This window comes from Penaeus japonicus, unplaced genomic scaffold (genome assembly GCF_977035675.1).
Source record: "Penaeus japonicus unplaced genomic scaffold, GWHDUDI00000001_assembly GWHDUDI00000034, whole genome shotgun sequence".
Classification (NCBI taxonomy): Eukaryota; Metazoa; Arthropoda; class Malacostraca; order Decapoda; family Penaeidae; genus Penaeus; species Penaeus japonicus.
Genome location: NW_028234436.1, coordinates 4335606 through 4343105, shown reverse-complemented (window position 1 = coordinate 4343105; position 7500 = coordinate 4335606). Strand labels below are relative to the sequence as shown.

Below are 7500 nucleotides of genomic sequence, written 5' to 3'. Positions count from 1 at the left end.
GCCAAACAGTGTTCCAACCTATGGTTCTCTCGAGCCACAATTTGACTACTGTGCTTTTGCACCACGTCGTGCAGTTCCGTGTGAATAGTTCCAACCCTGGAATTCAATACAAACAGCCAAGGGAAATTAAACTAATAAAATAAGTCGCACAGAAAACGGCACAAGCCACAGTCAACAAACTCCTGGAAATTATTAATTAACGAAGTTAGACAAGACATATAAAAACAAGAAAAAATATAATAAACAGTGCATCTGGCACTCCCAGATCACCTTTGGAAAGAAATCCTCATTACCCTTCTTTATGCACACATCCAGAACCTGATTAACCCAACAATCGGTTCCAGACAGCACTCGCCCACAACAACCTCCCACAGCTCGACTTGGGAGAATCCGACTCATGGGAAATCTTAAATGTAATCCCTCCCAACACAAACCTCAGCACGTCGGCAACTATGACTCTGGATAATCAGATAAAACTCATACCTGACAAAGAATACAATCCGACAGATGAGACAAACACAAGGTTGCCGTCAAACGTCACCCAGTCACCTAAACAAGAAGCAACAGCTAAACAAACCGAAATAAAGCAGAACCGACGGTACAAACACCGGTTCAAGCTACACAAACAACTGTCAGGCCAAAACAAGCCACACAAACACACCTTAAGGAGTGCAGTAGATCCAACTCACGCAACCGGCAGACTAAAGACAAAGAAAAGAAAAGCACAGGGCCCTGCCCAGAACACCCCGCGACTCGTCCAATGTAGAGATGGTTACAGCCAACACACTACACAAACACCTCTTTGCTGCTGTGATGGACATCTCCAACATACACATAATAAAATATAATCATATAGACGAACTGAGCAATGGATACCTTCATGCAGACACAGAACAGATAGCATGAATCATTTTCCCTCAATACTTAACTACCTCACAATAGTACTACATAATGTACTGCAGTGAACGTTCGACCGCACAAAATACACAATTTCACGTAAGAGCTCATGACGGTGGAAATTAACACGCCACATGGTCCCATCTTCATAGCAACAATATACCGACCACCTCGACGACTTTAGATACCTGACCAGGACATATTCAGCTCCTCAGACACAAAAAACCTGCATATACACTCGGAGACTGGAATGTACAACACTATACATTCGGCTACAATTACACAAACACCGTGGGACAAGGGCTCGTCTCTCGCGTCCACGACGGCACGCTACAACACATCGACCCACACTTTCCAACACGCATAAACAATTGGTCAGCAACCACACCAGTTATGGTCCTCACAAACAAACATGCACACCTAACATAAAGTGACATAACAACAAGCGACTACCTCCCCATAGTTGCCACGATATAAACAAACCCAATTATGATCCCTTCACATCCAAAGGAAAACTTCAAACAGGCAAATTGAGATTCCTTCGAGGAAACCTTCTCACAAACCTGAACTACAAGGGAATCCCACAACATGCTTGGAATCCTGGCACTACATCAACACAGCCAGGCAAGCTCACATTCCAAAACATACAGAACCATCCCTCAATACAAGGAAAACGACACCCTTCACTCTCTTATTACGCAATACCACAACATCCATCAACTCGCCCAAACACGAGGATGAGATCAGGAATTGAGGACAGATACAGACAAATACAAGCAGAATTACAAAACTCAAACAGAGAAATACATACATACAAAGACAACACTTATAAACCAACTCTGCCAGAACCATACAGACTCAAAGAAATTCTTGAACTCTTACATAAAAAACTAATGGGGATTGATAAACAACGCTGCTCACACATATACAATGACAAAAACGAGAAAATTGACACCATACAGGGAATGGAAACATTACACAGACGTTTCTGGCAGGGAAACTTTCAAATCACAGACTACATAAATGAAATACATGAGTTGCTACAACACACAAAACACCTCCTACAACCCACAGAAACAATTAATCTCACCATAATAAGCAGCACAGGCCTTTTCACCACGCCAATAACACCAAGAGAAGTTGCAGAGATTATACAACAAGCAAAAAACAAAGCGCCTGGGCCAAGCAAACGAAACAAAACAATTCTTCAAAACCTTCCTTCAAACATGATACACAGACTCTGTCAAATTTTCACGCTTCTTTAGCCACAGGACTTTATCCAACACTATTCAAACACGCCTGTGTTACACTCATACCCAAGCCAAACAAATCAGTCCACTATGTAAACAATAACCGACAAGGTATGGCATAGTGGACTGAAACACAAACTTATCAACTTACACCTTCCACACCGTGCCACCTGCCTTCTTAGCAACTTTCTCGACAACAGAACCGTAAACATGCACTCCAAACACTTCCACTGGCCTCCCACACCCCTTAGGAGTGGGGTTCCCCAGGGAAGTGTTCTGGCACCAACACTTCATACTAAACACTGCAGACCTTCCTCTCCCAACACCTTACAGCAACTATATATCTTATGCAGATGACATCATACAAATCAATACACATACAAGCAAATCAAAGAACATAATGAATATATCCACCACTCACAAACACATTCTAGAGGAAATGAAATATCCAAACAAATACATAAAAGTTCACAAACCCACCAAACAATCAAGTAAACAATGCAGACATATCAAACGCAAACAATGGCAAACTACTTGGCCTCTCCCTCAACAGATGGGGTGTATCCACACACGTAATACAACGCATAAAAGAAGCAAACATCACACTCGCCAAAGTACATGGATTCACACAATGTACAACACGAACTAAAACAGTCCTCCGATCCATACTTGAATACACCCCAGTACCACTACATACAATCTCAAAAACACAACAAATAAACATGTATGTGCTGAGCTGCAAACATACGATCCACTCTATGTAAACAACATAGAAACACACAATAACACTCACACAAACCACCATTGGTGGCCAAGGAGCCGGAAAGTACTTACCAAACGACCAACGCAACCTTTATACACTCCTGATTGTCCCCCATCCAAGACTGACACCAGATATAAGACTGATAGATTTACAGTTGAATCACCTGCATCACTATGCAAGAATTCATGGATGGACACAAAACCTGTGAGCAAGATACAGAACAGTGCAAAGAAAACTCTCACATAAATGGAAGAGAGTAGCAAATGACCAGTGGGAAGACCTTGTAAGGAAGGTCGAATGGGACCGAAAAGACCCACAATCATTCTGGACAGCAATCAAGTAGCTGATGGGAAGAAACGAATGCAGGAGAAGCTACCTCCTCAACGAACAGGATCAGAAGATCTATGAAGAAGAACAAAAAAACCTGTTCAGAAATTACAGATGAAGAAGAGAACTTTGACAGTAATTTCGAGGAGTCTATCATTAAAGAAATAAGAAGACACACTGACATTCTATCTACAGAAGTAGCTGCTGATTTCACAAGACTAGATCCCACCGACCCACTAATGGCCAAGATCAGGCCTAGAGATGTCCAATTAACTATCCAGAGTTTTAAGATTAGAACTGCACCAGGCAAAAGCAGGATCAACAAGACAATCCTCCAGAATCATCCAAACAAGATGTTGTTGAGACTGGCAAACATATACAATGCCTCTCTCATGACTAGCTACTTCCCTGATTACTTCAAAGAGCCAACAATCAGGATGACTCCGAAAGCCGGGAAAAAAAGTATATAGTAGAGAATTAGACCTATTTCTCTACCGTAAGTCCCAGGAAAAGTTATCGAAAAGATAGTGAACTTGAGATTGGATTCTGAATATCCACTTTCCTCAAGTAGTGACCGCGCAAGAGATCCATGCAAGACTAAGGATCGAGGCGATCAACAAGAGGTTCCACCAGCAAGAAAGAAGATGGAGAAGAATCCAAAATGAGGATGAGGAGCTCTACACTTGCCTCTACTCTCGTCCAGAGGGCACAGATGCCTGGTGGCCCAAAAGCCTCACCAGAATCAATGAACATTTAACCTAGACCCCAAGCTAACCCTTAGGGCTCCACTTCAGCGCTAACCACGCACATCATGCATAGCAGTGACGGGTGAAGTGCAGCGTGGGCAGAGCTTCGAAAAAAGAAAGAAAGAAAGAAAGAAAAAAAAAGAATATATATATATATATATATAATAATAAAAAATTCTAATGAATAGCATGCTAGGTGCTCTGGTGTCTGGCTGCCTCCCGAGGGGTTGACCTGTGGCTTTGTTCAGTTACTAAGGCCGCACATGCCTGCTATTTCTCTCACTTCTTTCCCCTGGTCTTAGAAGCTTTATTCACTCTCCAGCTTTCTGAGCTTTCCTTCTATCACTTGATCTCCTCGCACATTTAATTTCCACTCTCCCTTCATCACTTCCTTTTCACTTTACATACTTCCGTTATTCAGGATAGTCATTACTCGGTCTTCTGGTATCCCGACTGCCTCCCGAGGCTTTGTTCGGCTGCCAGGGGTACACCTGCACTCTATCCTCGAACTTCCTTCTCTTGGCAGACCTAAAAAGAAAAAAGGGTAATGCTCTCTCCGCTCCCACTTTATCTCCTCCCAAGTTTCATTTTCACTATCTCTTTAGCTCCTTTAACCACTTTCTCTTCCGCTCTCCACTTTTCAAAAAAATGAAAATAAATGAATAAATTTAACTAACATTAAGAATGATTAGTATAGAGTTAAGAATGTCTTTTTCCTGAACCCCAAACCTGCGAGACTAAGACCTCTTTCTACCCACCTTCATTTTAATCACCCTCAAGACTTCAATCAACTTTAATAACGCCAAGACCAAGATCCCACCTTCCGATCTTGTAGGCCTCTTTGAATTTTTCGAGTGAACATAACAACTTAAGAAGACAGACAGGGAGTTTCGTCCTCCCAAAACTATACCTACTACTTTTCATCATTTTTCAAACTTTTCTTCTTCATCTGAACTCTCCATCAGACTTATCTGTCCCATTTCCACTTCGGTGGAAGTTTCAGTTCCAGTTCCAACACGCTACAAGATAGTCTTGTGAAGAGAGGTGTACGGAAATGAAGGCAGGGCGGAAACAGTTGAAGAGCCCCCCCCCCCCCCCCCCCCCCCCCCCCCTCGGAACCAGGGGCACAGGTCAAGTCAGGTCATTCGGGACGGCGACGGTCTGTTGTGTGAAGGTATCCGGCGTAAGGTATCAGTCGTGAGACATGTTGTTGGAGGATTCGATGGACTGTCAGCAGGAGAAAAAAAAACATTGTTCATATTATATATATTACATTAATATATATATATATATATATATATATATATATATATATAATATATAGTATTATTTATACATTATTGATATATTAATATATATATATATTATATTTTATATTTATATAACTATATAATATATGTCTCGAATAGACACTAAAAAATATATATATTACGTGTACATGTATACATGTTATATTGTATCTTGTATTATGTTTTGATATATTATAGTATTATAAATATATATATACTTATAGATATATATATATATATATATGATTATATATAAAATGTTAAACAAAGCACTATTTTTTGTGTATAATATATTATATATATTTATATATATTTATTATATTAAATATATATACGATTATTTTTTATATATATATATATGTAATATATCATACATATATAATTATATAATAACAACGCCTACTCCGCAGATTATTTATTTTTATATTCATATATATAAATATTTATATATTATATATATATATATATATTTATTATATATATATATAATTATATGTATTATATATACATACATATATATATATATATATATACTATACTTTTATTATATATATATATCTATAATAAATATATAAAATATCTATATTATATAATATATATTTATATATTATAACTGTTAAAAAGTATGTCTGTGTGAATGAAAGATAAATATATATATATAATTTATATCTATTATATATATAAATTATATATATATATTATATATGTTAAAAAAAGATATCTATGTGGTTACTATATGTTAAATTTATTCTAAGATATATATATGTAAATATATCTATATATATATGATATATATAGACATCCTATTATATATATTTGCTTACTATTATATGTATATAAATATATCTATTATATATATATAATATATATTATCCATAATACATTTTAAAATACATATATTAATAAATTAAAAACTATATTAAAAAATAACAAATCTATAAAAATATACATATATACTATAAAAAAAAAATAATATTCTTATATTTATAATTATAAAATAACTCAAAATTTAATAAATTAAAAATATAATATTATAAAAATTATATTAAAAATATATTAAATATAATAAAAATAAATATTATATATTAAATATAAAAATGAATTTCAATATATAAATTAAAAATTACAACAACCACACCACACCCCAAAACCAAACACCCCCAAACACAAAAACACAAAACACACCAAACACACACACACACCACACACACACAAAACCCCACACACACACACACACCACCACCACACCACACACCAACACAAACCACCACACACAAAACACAACCCCACCACCCCCCCCCCCAACCCCCACCACACACCACACCCCCCACAAACCCCCACACAACAACACAAACAACCCCAAAACACACCACAAAAACCCCACACGCCACACACACACACACACACCTCATCCCCCCCCCCCCCCCCCCCCCCCCCCCCCCCCCCCCCCCCCCCCCCCACACACCACCAAACACACTCACACTCACACAGCACACCCTACACCCACACACACACAAACACAAAAACCCCCCCCCCCCCCCAACCACCCACCAACAACACACACACCAACACACCCACACACACACAACAACAAACCAAAACACCACCCACACACACCCACCACAACAACACACCACAACACACCACACCACAAAACAACACCAACAACACACCACAAACACTTTAAATTTAAGGTGTGTTTTGTAAAATTTTAAAATTAATAAATTTCACACCCAAAAACAAAACCACAACAAATTAAATAAAAAAATAATATTTAAAAAAATTTAATATTATATGTATGATTAAATACAAAAAATATAAAATTTTAAAAATAAAAAAAAATAAAAATAATAATCATTATCAAATCCCTTTAAAATTATGGTTGGTGTGTTGGTGTGTTTTGGTAAATGGTTTGTGTGGGAATTAAATAATCTTTACACACCCCAACACACAACCACACACCACACAACACACCCACACACCACAACACCCACACACCCCACACCCAACCCACCAAAACATATATATATTTCATACATTTTAAAATTAAAATTTAAAAAAGAAATATATGGTAAATTTATTATAAAAATTATTTTAAATTCCCCCCTTAATATAAAAACATATCCGTTTTTTGGCCCTGCGTTGGCAGGGATGACCCCCCTAAAAAGATTGAAAGGGGAGGACCGGGGGAAAGATCCCTTTTAAAACACGCCCCTGCCCTACTTCCT

The 7500-nt window shown here is 37.6% G+C and overlaps 1 pseudogene; it reads left to right on the top strand.

Moving 5' to 3' along the window:
- The window catches only part of LOC122268019 (uncharacterized), a 20812-nt pseudogene extending 20401 nt beyond the window's left edge, over positions 1-411 (top strand).
- Positions 412-7500: the final 7089 nt, after the last annotated feature.